Genomic DNA, 17,168 nt, shown 5'->3' on the forward strand with positions numbered 1-17,168 from the left:
AACTACTGAGGGCAGGTGAATATTTAGCTAAGCAATAAGACATCAGCCACCTCTCCAGATCATTGTCTCTCTTCATCTGGAAGGTTGCCTTGAGATGACCACCCTGTAGAATCCTCTGCAATCTGGCGATGCCTTATGGCATGCTAAGAGCCACAGGAAACCAGCTGCATTTCAAGAAAACATTTGAGTCACACATAGAAAGGGAGCTGAAAATGAACAGCGATGTCTAATGTTCCAAGATGTAGAAAGATTGATTGTCCTGAAGTTGTAATTTCAGTGGGAAGAAATTAATCCACTTTCTAAGCATAGTAAACAGACTGAAATATATCTGCCCCCAAACCTCTTTGTTTTAACTAAACGCTTAACAGAAAAAATAGAACTCAAGAAATTAACAAAAACTTCCAGAATGAACATTGTTGTCTTATGTTTGTGACCTATCTGGGCTTTTCAGAAAATTTCAGAAGCTTTTGCTATTTGCTGATATCCCTGTGGGTCATGAGAAGCAAATTAAGAATACGCCTGATTAAACTGAGTCTTTACGTCCAAAGAAATCATGGGGACCTGAAGGCTTTTTAGTGGTGGAGTACTAGCACTATTATGGAGAAGTATAGCTTACTTCTCAGCTGCAGAAGGAATGATACTCTCTCCTAGAATTGATTTCTTAATGATAATTGTGATACTGATAAGACCAGTTTCACTTGATAGGAAGGGAATTGTTTGGACCTTGGCTAGAAACACTATAGATTACTGCATGACTACCACTGTAGAGGCTTAAATGAGTGCTTATGAAGCTGAATACAGAAAAAGAGAGATGACAAGCCTCACCATGTATTTGATCAGGAGGATAACCCAATGTATCACATGGCATATTGGATTTTCTTCCCAAATTAGTATGTTAAAACAGTAAAAGTGCTGAATTGCAGTGGTTACTGTCTTAATCGTTTTATAAAATTAATTGCTATGCAATCAACATGCCAGTGAGCAGGGATGCGGGACATCAAGTGGTGATTCTCAAGTGGGGACACAGTGCTTGGTCTTCCCATTTATACTAACAGCAAAGCTATCTCCTAAGGTCATAGGACCCACAACTGAGCAGTTTAAAGGACAGGACAACAACTGTGATGGAAGAGCTACCTGAATCATACAAACTGTCATCTGCTGTGTTAAAAGGGTAACATAACTGCCTTTGAAGAGTGTCATGCAGTAGATGTCTGCTTCCCTCAAGGTGTATGGCTGCAGAACAGATCCTCCTCAGTCAGAAAAATGCAACTTATTATAAAACCAGGATTGCAATGCTTAGAAAGACAAAAAAAATTAAATACTCACAGAACATGGATATATATTTAACGCTTTTGCAGAAAAATGCTGCTCATGCAAAGTGGCTTAACTTTTTTCAGTGTGAGACTGCCAGACAACAAAATTTAACAGCAGGAAAACTGAATGCATGACAGGTTATAAGAAGAGAAACCGAAATAAGCATCATGGGGATAGCTGTAAAACACATGAATATCAAAATTTGTACAGGAAAGCACAAGTAACAAATTATCAGGAGAACAGAACTGCCCAAGGACAGAACTTTTCAGATGCAGAGCAGATTAGGAGTAACTAAAATGTTATTTTAATCTCAAATAAATGTTCTAAGACAGATTATTCAGTGCTTGTTTTATACAATTTCTAAGAGTGGGAAACTTTATGGAATGGAATCAGAAAAGATTCTTAGGAGGAATCATCATAAAATTAAACAATGACAAATGAAATTATATCTTTAGACTTCAAATAATCCAAGAAAACAATATGTTGGGCAGACCACTGGGATTTAGAAGGATGCAGAGAGTTTTCCCTCGATTTGCCAGGGCTTGGGAATAAGCAGCAGATATGGAAAACCATTTCCTTCGTAAAAAGGGATGGAAGATAGTTTTCAGGACTTGTCTGACATGTGAAGCTGCAAGCCCTGTAGGGTGGCTGGAAAGCAGAGAGGCTTTGAGGCAAAAAGCCTTGAGAAAAATAGTGTGTAGCTTCTGCTGGTTTAATCACCTCTTTCAGTTACCAGCTACAAACTTGCCAAAAAAGACTTACTAGAAGGGCAACAAGTGGAGGCTTCCTATTGCTTGTATTGTGGGTGACTTTCATTTCAAAAGCTTATCATATTATACCTTTTTTTCATTTATTTTTAAGGTGTCAGTCACTATCGCACCAGTAAGGCAATAGAGAATAAGTTTTTAGTGTATTTCATTCTCTCCTGTGGCCCCATGACAATGAGATCTTTTTTTCCCCTATGAATTTAAAGGCTTTATATATCCTGCAGACTCATTGTCCAACAGTGGCAGCAGGAAAACAGAGGGAAAAAAGGTTGTAATATTCTATATATTGTAACTTTCTGTTCCCTTCTCTCACCAGCCCACTCAGTTTAGAAATGGTGGTGTTCATTTCAGCTTCAGTTCAGCATACCCATTTTCACTACAGCCTAGGACCAGAGACTATTATAAAAATGCTTTGCACTCTATTACTAACCTCACACTTCCAGACTTCATCGCTGGCCTCTGAAGTGACAAATCTAGTGGCATAATGCAATGGAGGTGATTAAATTTTGGCTTGGAGTATTTGTCTGAAACTACTTTGCAAATAAAATGAACATTACTCTGACAGGTGTAGCCTTGTACTAAAACATAGCTTCATCTCCTCAGCAGTGGTGGTAAGCTGGGAGCACAGAGCTGAAAAACTGGATTTTTGGAGCTGAAAAATTTTCCCAGTTACCGTATTTATCACCTGTGAGATTAATCATGCTAGAATTAATGTGGCAGCGAAGATTCAAGCTCTTATCAGATCAAATGAAATGTATCTGTTCAGTTTGGAGAAGAATGCACAATTTTTGTTTTAAAAACATAAATGAAGCTAAATCACTTATTTTTTTTTTTTTCCTTGAGACAAACCTAAATGGAGTAAGGGACCTACAGCTGGGCCAAAATGCTCAGATGAATGTCACATGTCTCTGATCTACCAAGGGAAATAAAAAGTTTGTATTTTCAAACATTTTGGGGTTGTTCATATCAATTGAATAAAATTTAAATGTTTAATTTTGAAAATGACAAAAATATGAAATTAAATATTCTTTGGTACTATACTATTTTCTCATTTTAAAATGACTGCTTGGTGTAAAAATTATCTCAATTAAAAAAAAAAAAAAACAACCCAAAACTATTTAATAACTCAGAAACAAGAATAAACTAAAATAGCGCACATCTAACCAAAATGAATTTGGCATTTCATTTGAAAAACAAAAATATTCAGCTTTGGCAGAAAGAAAATTTCTTTCTTCCACTGATAGGAGTCAGATACATAGGTAGCAAGTACATTTTATTTCCTAATAACAGGGAATAAATAGGAAATGCAAGCTTGCATTTAAGAATAAGTTTAAAATACTTAATTTCCTGGCTTACATTTGAAATTGGTGTGGGGGTTTTATATCATTGTACATTGAAATAACACATTTTGAGATTCAGTTCCTTGCACCAGATTTTGAAACACAGAAACCATTATACTGGGACATACCTGGGAGCACAAAGGTTACTACTCTAATACTTCATCTCTGGTTAGCACCAGAGGTTACAGGAGCACTTTCTATTTGTGTATATAAATAGTTAATAGAATGCCAGTAGATGGCACTCAAGAATTCATAGCATTGATGTTACCTAAGAAGTAGCAACCTTGCCATGCTCTGCAAATGGCTTCCTCTGCCTTCTCTGCACATAGGATCTTGTTCCTTTCAGAGGCTTGTTCCTTTCAGAGGCTTGTTCCTTTCAGAAGCTTGAAAGGAACCTGAAAGAAACAGCACTTTAGATTTCACTTTTTTTGCCCATCCTCCTCTGTTAAGCACACAGGTCTGGATTTTCTATGTTTAATAAAAATAATTACAAGTAGCTGCTGAATACAGTAAGAATAAATTAGAAACCTACAGGGAATCTTTCTGGTTCTTTTTTGGCTCTATGTAACACTGGGCATGAGTTGTCTAATGGAACTTCTTGCATTTTCTTCTAATACAGTATGTTCTCATGCTATTTTTCCCAAGACAGGATTTATTCTTTTAAAATAGGCCTCATAGCATTCACTTTTAACCTGATACACCTACCTAATATTTCTCCCTTCTTTCTTTAGGTAATTGCCATCACAGCCTATGCAGTTCTGAATGCTAATGTAATGTAAACTCTCATAACCACTATTGATAAGACATTGTTACGTTCCACAATAGTGAAATATTAGCTGAAACAGTGAGTTGTGTTCTCCATGAAGTGTGTGCTTCAAAGAAACACTAGGATGCATTTATTCTTTCAAGAGTTTGCCTCTTTTCAAGACAGTAAGTTGTATATGCATACATATATGTACATATGATCCGTAGTTTTACTTGTTTGTCTGCATCAGACTGGATTGCCATAGAAGAGATTCCTGTCACAAAATAGTTAACCAATAATCAAGTCAGACACCTTGCTGAAAGGATAACAGACTTTCCTGTGGTCACGAAAGAGATTACTTTGTCAGAACTTGCACAACTCTGACCTCAAGAAACCATAATCTTACACTCCCATAAATCATATTTCTGGCGAAGGTAATATTGAGAAGATTTTCTGCAACAGGGTATATAAAAACTGAACAGATTGACAGTAAAGGTCTTCAGTTTACCACTTTCCCCTAACTTCTCCCTGACATAATCAGTTCAATTTAACACTGCATGTGATTGTAAACATCCGAAGCAGCAAAAAATCAGTGCAGGCAGGAGAGAATTTTGAGGTGCTCTGAAAATAACAATGCTCTATGTCCACTGCCTTTAAAATGAGCTAAAATTAGCATCTTTCACCTCTTTTCTCTGGATATTTTCCAGTGTTGGCAAGGGTGGAAAACACCTTTAAGATCAGAGTCCAACCATTATGTCCTGGATTTTCTTCCTATCACTAATTCCCACTGGCTACCAAGATTCCCAGGCTTGGCCCATGAGCTGTGAGATATGATTGTGGCAAAGACAGACCCTCATTCCTACAAAAGATTGCCTACTATACTGGAATGTATACCTTTCTTACATACTGTTTTCTTCCAGATGTAGCACAGGAGAAAGGAAGAGCAAGTTTCTGTCTGAGAACACCGACAGCAGCTCTTGGTGAACGGTTCTGCACATCAGTTTCTTTGCAGCAAGCCTTGCTGGGTGGAGCAAAGGAAGTATGATGAAGGCCTCCCAGCACTTCGATAAGAGCAGGTTTTTGTGCTTATATGAACTAAAAGAAGATGCAAGATCTTGTTAGAGATTTTTATAGAACAATGCAAGCTCATGCTGCCTTCTGTGCATCTTTTTTTCCTCCGTTAGAGTGTGTTAAGATTACTGAAAAAGGATAATGTTTGCTATATTCTCCTGATTTCCTCCGATATTTTTTGTAGCCTTCCTGGCCCTGGGCACCTCAATCCTGTTTGTTATCAGTGATGCACTAATGTTTGGAGCCTCCATATCAACAGAAGCTTACGAGCTTGGCCTCATCCTGGCCCAGCTTTGCTAGATCCTCACAGAACTAAACAGGCTGACATAAAACATGGGTCTTGATTTGAAGCCATGTTCTTCTTGCCAGCTGGACTGATTTTTGGAAAGAGCATAGTCACTTGGAAGGTCAAATACTGTAACTTCAGCCATATCAAGTACATTATTTTAATCAAAAAAAGGTGAAGGCTTGAAAATGAAACACTGCAATATAATATAAACCAGTATCAGGGCACTATTTAATGCTCAAAAACTGGGGAAAAGTGTCAAACCTAAACTGAACTGCCTGCATTAAAAAACAAAAGAAGCACAAAATTCAATTTTGTACTTTACTAAAGCAGATCTAAAACCCTTGCATCTAATAGTCAGATTTTGCTTCTACAATAAAATGTAATTTTCACAAATGGTTTCTCTGGTATGATTTATATTATTTGTTAGAGGAAAAGCTTTTCACTGTACCAGTCATCACTATTTTTTGCTTTCTTGCACAAAATAAATAACACATGGGCTAGTATTAAGACTATGCCATTACCTAAACATGAAGTGACTCTGAAGAAATGCAACTGATGTGAAACCAGTAGAAAAATTGATAGAATGAGTGTGCACAAGAGGAGTGAAAGAGATCATGGAGATTTTTCTTACATCTACAAAATTTTCAAATGAAGTTTTTCAGAAAGAAGATGCAGATGACAAAGGAGTCTATAGATCTTACTGCATTGGGCCTACTTAATACATAGCACTCAGCACCCTACTCTTAATGGAACAAACATTACAAATAAAACTTGCAAAAGTACCTAAATAACTTAGAAACTTAAGTTTCATTAGAAATCAGATATTTTCCCTGAAATGTATAGTTTTCTTAGCCTGAAGAGCAATCACATTAAAGGGGAAAGTTTTCCAAAACCAGAAAATACAGAACTTACTAGATTAAAGCCAATTGAAAGGTAAATCCAGAAAAAGCTTTTCTAGAGAAAGATTCACCATGTATTAACTTACACAAGTTCCATTACCTCCTAGCTGCTGTCATTTGAAAATCCATCCTCACTTCTGCTGTGGCATGTACCCAATTCTCACCCAGCAAACTGGCAGATTCATAGCATGAATTTTCTACTCAGCTGAGAGGTAGTGATTCCAGCTGTCTGTCCCGGTTTTCTGTATTGGTAAATCCTTTCATAGCAAAACAAGACTAAAATTGGAGAGAATAAAAAGACCAAACAATTTAAACTGCTTGATGTTGAGGTCAGATATAGTCCCATCCTAAGACTCACCAGGGAATGATCACAAAGCTGCTGAACATAAATCTCATCAGAGAACAAGAACTACATATTAAAATTTTTTATTTGATTATGTTTTAAAGTGTTGCTAGGTGTAATACAAGCTTTCATTTTTTTTATTTTTATTTTTTATGTTCAAAGAGCACAATTACAAAAGAATGCAGCCATAATATCCATGTGTCAGTCAGTAATTCAGAAAAAGAAAGCTTGTAAAAATTAATAATTAGAAAATATAAGCTGTATTTCAAGAGAGGCATTATTAAAACAAGAAGGAACACCATATGCTTGCATAACAAGGAAAGAGTCAAGCCGTTCAAGCAGCTTACACTTTTATGAGCCCCTTAGCCTCAAAGCATCAGTGGAAGCAATGATTGGCCTCTGAGCATCAATGGAGGTAGCACTGTTACTCTGCAAGCTCTGGTTCATTATGGTTTGTTTCTAGCATATTTTACAGTGTGTTCTAAACTATTGCAAGCAAGGAATAAAATAATTGACAACAGCTGAGCTTCTTGCCAATACAAGATATCATATACCCCAAGATTTGCCGTGATGCATATTCATTATGATTGCTAATCCCTCCTCCAAAAGCCATGATTCAAGACATGAAAATAAAACACAGTGAACTCACAGAGAGACAGAAAGGCAATGTCTTCTGTTTTGTTGTTGCTGTTGTTGTTGTTGTTTTGTTGAGGTTTGGCGTGGATTTTATTTTGCAACTCATTCTATACAGGTGGAATCTGATCCCGTATGACTTAAAATTTCAATTTTTTCTCCATACTTACAACCTCAAAGAAATATTCCAAACACACAGCTACAACTTGGAGCATTATTTTTCCTTACACTAATCACACCGCAGATGCTGCCAGGCTGTTCAGGGCTTTGTGTTTAGGACTGTGTTCCGTTTTCAATTAAGGGTATGAAGGTTCATGGAATACTCGTTTGCCTGTTTCTTACAGGAAGGATTCCATCGCTGCAAGGTCAAACGTGATTACTGAAAGTTGCCATGGTAACTATATATTGATTCATTAAATATCAGAGTTTGTTCTGAAGCCTGTCCAAAGCAGGATATTGTCCTACCATAATCATCTATCTCTGCTCTTAGTCTTCAGTGTTTTGTGCCATGGCTAACTGATTCTGAATGCAAAAAGAACTAAAGCACAGTAAGGACTCAGTTATGCAAGATAAAAAAGGAAAAAAGGAGGGGAAAGAAGCTCAGAGAAAGAACAAAAAAAACTAAATAATGCTGTAGGGTGCACAGTACGCACATCATGGGAGAAGAAAAAAAGGGGGGGGGGGAAGTTATCGTGATGTTGACTGTGACAAACTGAGTCAATAAATTTACTTTAGAATGGCTTGAGCATAAATGTGCTTCTTCCTGATCTGAACCCAATGCTGCTGTGACATGTTGATTCCATAATCCCAAGAGCTGGTTGTGGAAAACATGAGACAAATACATGTTTCTTTCAAGTTGCTGGTACCAGACATCCTTTTGAAGAAAAGCTACAACCTAGAGAGGTAAGTTTATACAGTCCATGAACTATATAATATCATCATTCTGACCTCTTATGCAGAAGAACTGTGGAGTAAACATTGCTCGTAGTCATAGAAGCACCCTGCTAATATGCACACTTCCATAGTACATTTCCAAATTTCTGTTTGTCTTCTTAGTTAAATATGGGGAAAAATCGACACAATGTAAAAGCATTTCACAATGTAAAAGGAGATTTTTGGCTTCTGATTTCATATGGGCTGAGATAAACAGAGTTCAATATGTAAGATATTAACTTATGTTTGCTATTTACATTAGTACACCTTTTATTGGACCAAATCTATTTCCATCCGTGTTATAATAGGAAATGTAGATATCATAGTCATTAGCTCTATCAGTTTTCTTCCACTATAAGTCAGATTGTTTCTCTGATAATTGGCAACAATGAGCTAATTGGAACAAGGAAATAAAATAAGCAATAAAGTATAACACTGAGGCTATGATCTTCCTGCAATCTTTTTCTATTCCTTAAGGTAGAGGGAGGTCCTCCTTCTCCCTTATCTTGATCACCAGCTGTACTTCCGCTTCAAATTCACGTTCACCTTGATAGGTAAAGGGGTCCTTCCATGAGGTCTTGTGTTATTCATTCAACATAAACCAGTGTCTATAATATCAAAATCATGTGGTATCTAGAAAAAGATGAGCATTATGGTGGGTTTTCTGCTTTTTTTTCTGATAAGCTCTCAATTCTGTCTTTTATTCTGGAGGTTACTAAATATCCATCACAGACCATATAACCAAGCAAAGCCTACCACCCCCTCTGAACTTTGGTGAATTGCAAAAGCATCATCTTTTTTTTCATGGAATAAGAAAATGACCTTCAGGAGGCTGTACCCAAACCAGACTTCACATTATCTCTCCAGCAGACATGTCACCTAAACAAATCTGATCCTCCAACCAGTCAGTACAATCAGTCTGCAGACTCCTGCTCATCAGCAGAGCAGGAGAATTCAGTTTTAACAAACATTATGACAAATTTACCCTTGCACTGACAGTAACAGGTATATATATATCCCTGCTCTTACTTCAGTGCAGAGCTTATAAAACTGACATAAAAATTGAGCATTGCAAATGGCTGACAAACACTGAACACTGTAATTTTCTGAACCCCATATAAAATCAGTATGTTGCAAAAAACAGTTAAAATATAAAATACTAACATTCTGTTATTTAATCATCTTTGCTTCAAAAATGATCCTGGCTTTCTGCTATAGTCAACAACTTTGTGATTTATCTTTTCTTCAAACGTACACAGTAACAGATATAAGCAAAATTGTCATAAATTTTACATTTTGCCATCAAAAGCCTGTGTCAACATCTGTATGATCAGTGTAACATAGTGTCATGTCACAGAAAAGAGTTATGACCGACTGATACAGCTACATTTTAATGCTATCTACTTCTTCATAAGCCTTTTCGTTAAGTGCATGCTTTTGTTTTTCTCTCTTCTACTGTCATTAGGTTTGCTAGGTCACCTTTTTTCTCTGAAGACTACTCTGCTCTATTTTAACCACTATTTAAGGGAAATCAAATCAAAAGCATTTATCTGTGAAATTTCCCTATGAAGTATCTATACAGAAATATAGAGTGAAAATAATCACGTGTCTTGCCAACAGACCCTTTCCTGAGTTTTCTGTCAGAGAACATGGGAAAGCCAAATACCAGTTTTTATTCTTACGTCTCATCTCAGTCAAATCAAACTCAACGTTTCATCCAAACATATTGCTTTACACTGTTTTATCAGCTCTCAGAGCTAAGTAGGATCAGTTTTGGTCTGTAAGTGCAAAATATTAGGAATATTTGGGTAAGAGTTACTGGAAATGGGATTCCTTGACAAACACAAGACACTAGATCTACTGATTTTTAACTCATTTTTTATGTGATTTTAATTCTTAGAGATCCAACACTGCTTGGTTTAAGCCTCTGTTTCGTGACTACATTTAAGTACAGGCAACTGCACATTTGCCCTGTATGCTCTGCCCTGTAGAGCAATGTGGAGGTACCCTGCCTCTCCATGATGGAAAAGGAGCACCTGGCACCTGCTGGACTAGCTGAGGGGAGGTCTGCCTGGTTCTGTACAACTCCCACTTACCTGAGCTGGTGAAGACTCTGAATGTGAACATTACTTGATGGGCAGAAGGAGATTGTGTGAGCTTTTGTCCTTCCATGAGAGCAAGCATATGAGAACCTGTGTTTGTTTTACTTTCCCTCTGTCCTCTTCACATCAGAGTGACTTGACCTTTTCGAGCACAAAGAGGAACATGAAACCAGAACTTCTCTGGTTTATTGATGCTGCCACTCAGATGCTTCCCCTCAGATATCCTGTGACACCAGGTCTTCACAGCTGAAAGTCCCGCAGGGGCTGGGTGGAGTACCCGTGATGGACTTCACCAAAAGCCATCCACTGAACTCCTCTGGTTAAGGTATATGAGATGGAGTTTCCAGGAGGCACTGGCTGAGATGATAGCTTGTGAAGGGTTTCAGGCTGACAGAGCTCAGACCATGTCTCCCACAGCTCCCCCAGCCACTGAAAAAAAATGGAGCATATCTTCCTATCCTAAAAGTGTTGTCCCTGTCAGTGTCTCGTATAGGTTAGGGTACTCCAGGGGTGTTTGTGGAGCAGTGCTGATTTGACATACACGTATCAGTAATGCCACGTTGACAGAGAAAGTGCTTCTCCACAGGCCTCAGTGAGGTCCTGTGAGACCAGACAGCAACTGAGAGAGTGATTATAGGATCACAGCCACACCTGCATGTCCCTCTCAGGCAGCTAATTGCCGTCTACATTTGTTTGTAAATTAAGCTCTTTTCTGTGCTTGGATGGCTTATCTGTTTTGGTAAATTTCCTTCTCCATTTGAATTAAGACTTTTAAAATTTCTGTAGTTCATCTTAGGAGAAATACTGGAGAACTACAGGACTGCATTTGTGCAGTGATGAGTGAATACAAAATCTTCTGAGAAAGCCTGAGCATACACCCTTCTGAATGGTGAAGAGGGCAGAGGGGAAAGATCAGTGATGCAAATGTGAATGCCAGCCTGTGTTAGTGTGACCCAACAGCTTATAGCTATTTAGAAACTTGTGAGAAAATGCTGAAGAGGAAAACAACACATAAGCTTACTCATTTCTGTGTTTGCAAGGGTAGATTGTATTCACTTTTTCACACATTGATAAATACTAGCCATTTTCTAGGCCTGATCCTGCCATCCTTCTGCCAGCTAGTTTTCATGTGTTCTCACTGGAAGAAGTCTTTCAATAACACAGGGGAGAAAAAGGGAATTTGCATTCAAAAGTTAAGGAACCATCTTTGAAAATCTGCATTCAGCATGCTGAATTAGCATTCAGCACTGCTAAGGGTCAAAAGCTGAAACTCAGTGATCATCTGATGCAGGAACTGGGTGGCATGGCAGGAAACAAGGTTATCACCCTCTCCTGAAAAATGTGCTGTAAAACACCAGGGAAGAAACAGAACTACAATTAAATCTTGCTGAACAATAAGTTGTATTTCTGAAGTATCCATATTTTTTTACCAACTTCATCTGTAATATTGATCACAAGGCTGAATTTAGCTCAGCTCTCCCCACTGTCATTCGTCACTTTTGTCTTGTATCTTAAACATGCTGGTGCGCGAAAGAGCCTATAATTTTATTACTACTCACAAACACTGTCACTGAAAGGATCAAAGAACATGTATATGTAAGAAAGTGTGGAAATGAGGTTTAGGGGTTCCAGTCACTGGTCGCAGGGTGACAGCATTCAGGGTTATGAGTGAGAATCATTTCAACATATTTTTAAATGTGGTTTTGATTATTATTTTTTTCCCGGAACACTGACACAGCAATTGGCATAGATTAAGAAGGGGTCAAAGGACCTTCAGAAAGACTTTTGTCTCACTAGTCCTAATTCCAGGATGAAAAGGAAACAACCCCTATTCTGTTCTGGTTGCTTATACAGCTATGTAACATTTAGGAATGACAGATGATGAGTGATGAATGACAGCTGCAAGTATCAAGAGGCCATTTTAATCACCATATTTCTTGATCTGTATTTCTAAAAATATATTCCTGGACTTGTCTTCAAACAAATGATAAAAAAGCAGACCAGTAATTAATGTAAACAACACTCAAAATTGTTGTGAGGCTGTCGCCATAACATCTGAAAATATACCTTCCTGATTTGGGGCCAGACATCTTCCTCAGTACTGTGATTACCATTCATTACCTCGCAATGAACCAGCACCAGTCCATTCAAAATAAACATTTTAGACATTAAAGTGTTATTTCTACACTTTTACAGCATCCTCAGGAAAAAATATTTTCCACTGTGATCATTTTGACAGCAGCAGGATGAAATGATGAGATAGAGTTAGTATCTGCTACAGACCATTCAAGCAAAAGGAGAAGCTATAAATTCATTTTTACAGGGTCAAATGTTTGAGCATGTTCAAAATTTCTGCCATCACCACTAGGAATAATACGTGCTTTGAAAATATTCTGTCACATCGTGGCAGTTTTATAGGTGTAAAATTTATTTATCAGTGAAGTTACTTATCAAATTTTATGAAAAATACCCATCTCCTATTGCAAAATAATAAATAATCCAAGCTTAAAAAACCAACTTCCACAATATGCTCTTCCAACCCAATGTTATGGACTTCCACTGAATTGCGAATGTACATAGGCAAACACACAGAGCCTCCCAAGCTGTTTCTTTAGAGGAATAAAGATAACAAATGAAGGTTAATGCTGTGCTCAATGCAATTTGTTGTTGTTTGAACCTGTAAGTGCATAAAGGCTTGGCAGCAATAGCCAGAAATATTTTGATCGTTCAAATGTGAAGGTCAAAAATATAATTAATCTCTTTAGTTAGGTCCTACTTTGAATAAAAAGACTACCATAGTTCTAAATTAGCTCTTGCTATGTATATGGTAGGGAGCATGTAAAAATATTGTTTCCAAATTGCAACTTTGAGATGCAAACTGAAGGTTAGGTAATGAATAGAGCAGAACAGAGGGCTGAGATGACACCATGTTAAATGAAATGAGGGGTTGTTGAAGTGAACAGAGAAATAAGGGGTCTTAAATCTGAAGCTTTACATTTGATTAAACTACATCCTGAATTTGCTAATTGGATGTTTTCATGATATGTTGTTGTGGGACACTGACAGATGGCATTGCACTCATGGCAATTAATCCTAGTTGCACTTTTAAAATAAGGCATAAATGTAGCCCTATTTCTGCAGTCATTTCTCTGAAAACCTAAGACTGAAATAGCTATGAGCCTCAGTACAAGGAAGACAAAAATGAGTATTAAACTAGTTCTAAATAGCATTTAACTGCTTGTTACTGGGTAATTACTTTTATGTAGATTTTGTGACATTTACTGATAGTGTCTCCCTTTTAGTTAGCACCTTTAGTAAGGACAGAAATACACACTTAAGTTTACATCTTTTTATTGTATCCTGTACAAGAGAAACACTTGAAATTTAAATAGATGGTAGTGCAAAGTCACCAAAGAAGAAGCAGGGAAGAGTTCCAATAGACCCATGATAGGAAAAGCACACTTCTATTGGTTCTTTTGAGTGTTTCCTCTATTTTCAATATCATAAGGGTACACATGCAAGAGCAGGTATCTTTTTGACTGACAGTGGTGTAAACAGTAAAACATTTGACTTCGACTGTGAGTTTCCAGGAAATTTGCATTTTATGATATATTAAAGCTTGATATGTGTTTTGATTTATCCTACTGAAGGAATCCAGGTGATAACTTTGATAAAACCTCACTGATAAAACTTCTCATGAATTATTCCATGAGAAGAATTTAATACTGTGATTTAGGTCACTTAAAAATAAACACAAGGGAAGTCAAGATTCAGTGTTGTACATGCTGACCTGCCCTTTTTATCTCACTTGGTAGCTTAAATTGGTGGAGAAGTCTAGGTGGTTGTCTTCCATCACTTGTAAGTCACATGTGAAAACAAATGTACACATTAATATAGGCAGAAATAACATTTTGCTAAGATTACTGTTAACATTTTCCCCCCTTATCTTTCTTATGGGCCATCATTTCAGTCAGAAGCCATAAAGAGTGTTAAGGAAATTATTCCATTTGATGAAAAGGTTTGGTTCTGCCGTAGGATTCGCCAAAGCTTGGGCAAACCCAGGAAGTGCTCTGCAAAATAAAGACAATAATAATAAAAATAATAACCCTTTCCTTTGCATTTCTTAGCCTGTGATGGAACCTTGCAGCAAAGGCTACAGAGGCAGAGTAACTAGGCTGTATAAGATCTTAGTCCAGGTCTTTAAGACTGCTAGGGCATGTCTCTTAAAACAAGTGGTTCCCATATCTAGAATTACCTCATCTCGGTTAATGACTCTAGAAGCTGCTGTAATTAAAATAACAAATTTATTCATGTTTCATGATGTGAAATCTCTGGGTCAGAGTAGTCTGTGCAACTGAATGAGGAATGCATGTTGACTGACTGTAAAATAGAAGAAAAAAAATCATCTTGCATTTTAAAAAGATGTACTTATAATAGATTGAGATGCCTTAGAGTAAGAGGCTGCATTCTTTGCTCTTTGTTGCTGTTTACAGTCCCTTCTCAGTCTCACACTGTATGAATCCATATATACAAACTGGATTTATGGAACAGATTTAAAAGCACATATAAATATAGAATGGGAACTATAGGACATAAGGACATAAAATTAACATTGTCTGCCTTCAGAGCATAAGAAAAAAAGAATGAAAATAATACATTTTTTTCTTTAATAAGGCCCAGAGTCATAAGGTTCCAACATTGTTCCAACCACCTAATTTATTGACTAGTGACCAAAGCCAAAAGGTCTGAATTATCACTTCTAGAGCAAAGGTGTGAAATAATTCTGATAGAAAAGGAAAATTTGGCTTGAATCTGTATTTTCATTTACACTTCTTCATTTAAAATGCCAAATACTTTACTTCTTAAAGGGAAATACTGGATCCCATATGAAATAAGCATTGCCCTTTAATATTTTTTCTTTCTTATCAACACTGCTTCTCCTACAGAATGGCAGAATTACAACAAATCATCAGGATATTAATCCTTATTTTGATCTCTTACATTGTAAATTCAGGTCATATGCACGTGTTTGCACTACAAGTCTCTATTACCATATTGATTAGTAACATTTTATAGTCTTCTACATTGTTTTATATGGTACCCCTGAAAATAATTGCTGTTTTACAACTATCTATATACAATCCATATGATAATAATAAATTAATGAATTGGCAAGCAGATAAGATAAATCTGCCTGAGAAGCCAGGAACAGTGATATTTGGACATAGAGAGGAAGATACTGCTGACTCCCAAACAGAACTCAGACACTATAGTGCTTAGTTAATCTTTGCCACTTTTGCTGGTGAATTTCTGAGCATCACATTGTGTTATAGAAAGTATATGTTTATTTCAACAGAAACTTAGAAAATAAGGTTATCATTATTACTAGAACCAAAGAGCACCCTTCTAAAGCAAAACATTACTTGCAGTTTTCTATACTATGCATAGTGAAAAGCCCTTGGACTTGTAAAACAAAACTACCAACTGCTTCTACAGACGACGTCTTGGATAAACCTGTGAAATGTTTTCATCCAATAGTCTCTTTCATAGCCCCAAAATGTTATTTGTTTACTTACATGTTTTCAGTGGTGTGCTTGAGAAATCTTGTTCCACTGGGTTAATCTACAACACACTTATAACTACCTCAATTCCACATTTACATCATCTTTATGGTCATAGTGACTTTACGGTATTTTATAAAAGCCTTTGGTGACAAATCAGCAAAAGCCAACAAATATCTTGAAGGAACATACCTCATGCCCCAGTGTCAAATCACTCTCATTATCTGCCTAAACTCATTCTGCCTCAATGGAACACATTAACATATGATGTGGCTGTGTTAGTTAAGGAACCGAATCAGATATCTTCTGAATCACAGCAAATACTTTAAATTTCTGTTACTCCAACCAACACTGCTAGAGCAATGAAGTAGATATGTCAGGTGCATGGATTTTTATTAACGGCAATACAGTTCTAATTTAGATCGCTGGGGGCTCCAGAGCTGGACACAGTACTCCAGGTGGGGTCTCACATGAGTGGAGTAGAGGGAGAGAATCACCCCCCTCGACTTGCTGGTCATGCTCCTTTTGATGCAGCCCAGGATATGTTGGCTTTCTGGGTTGCAAGGACACATTGCTGGGTCATGTTGAGCTTCTAATCTACCAACACCTGCAAGTCCTTCTCCTCAGGGCTGCTCTCAACCCAGTCTGTGCCCAGCTTGTATTATTGCTTGGGATTGCCCTGACCCATGTGCAGGATGTTGAACATGGCCATATTGAACTTCATGAGGTTTAAACGGGCCCACCTCTTGAGCTAGTCCAGGTTGCTCTAGATTGGCATCCCTTCCCTCCAGGGTGTTGACTGCACCACACAGCTTAGTGTCATCAACGAACTTGCTGAAGGCACACTCAATCCCACTGTCCATGTTGCCAACAAAAATGTCAGTGTCAGTCCCAAACAAAGCCTTGAGAAATCCCACCTGTCACTGGTCTCCACAAGATTGAGCCGCATTAAGTGTAACTGGTTTGGACCAGTGTAACTTGGTGCAACTTTATCTGTGGCCACACTGCACTGAAACCTTTTAATAGTTTACCTGCCCAGGCAGTTAAAAAGGATTTGTTTAAACTAAGTTGTGAGATGTTATATGAGATGAGGACTGATCATGCAATCCTTTCAGGAAGCTTCTGAACACTGCAAAACTTTGTTCAAGCTTTATGATAGAGGAGAAATGTT

At 37.4% G+C, this 17,168-nt stretch overlaps 1 long non-coding RNA gene across 1 annotated transcript in view; it reads left to right on the top strand.

Moving 5' to 3' along the window:
* LOC136008763 (uncharacterized) overlaps positions 1 to 5,919 on the top strand; it is a 109,700-nt gene extending 103,781 nt beyond the window's left edge. The window contains exon 2 of the long non-coding RNA XR_010610230.1: positions 5,087 to 5,919. This is a non-coding gene — a long non-coding RNA (uncharacterized LOC136008763). The remainder of the gene's footprint in view (positions 1 to 5,086) is intronic.
* Positions 5,920 to 17,168: the final 11,249 nt, after the last annotated feature.

Source organism: Lathamus discolor, chromosome 2, assembly GCF_037157495.1.
Source record: "Lathamus discolor isolate bLatDis1 chromosome 2, bLatDis1.hap1, whole genome shotgun sequence".
Classification (NCBI taxonomy): domain Eukaryota; kingdom Metazoa; phylum Chordata; class Aves; order Psittaciformes; family Psittacidae; genus Lathamus; species Lathamus discolor.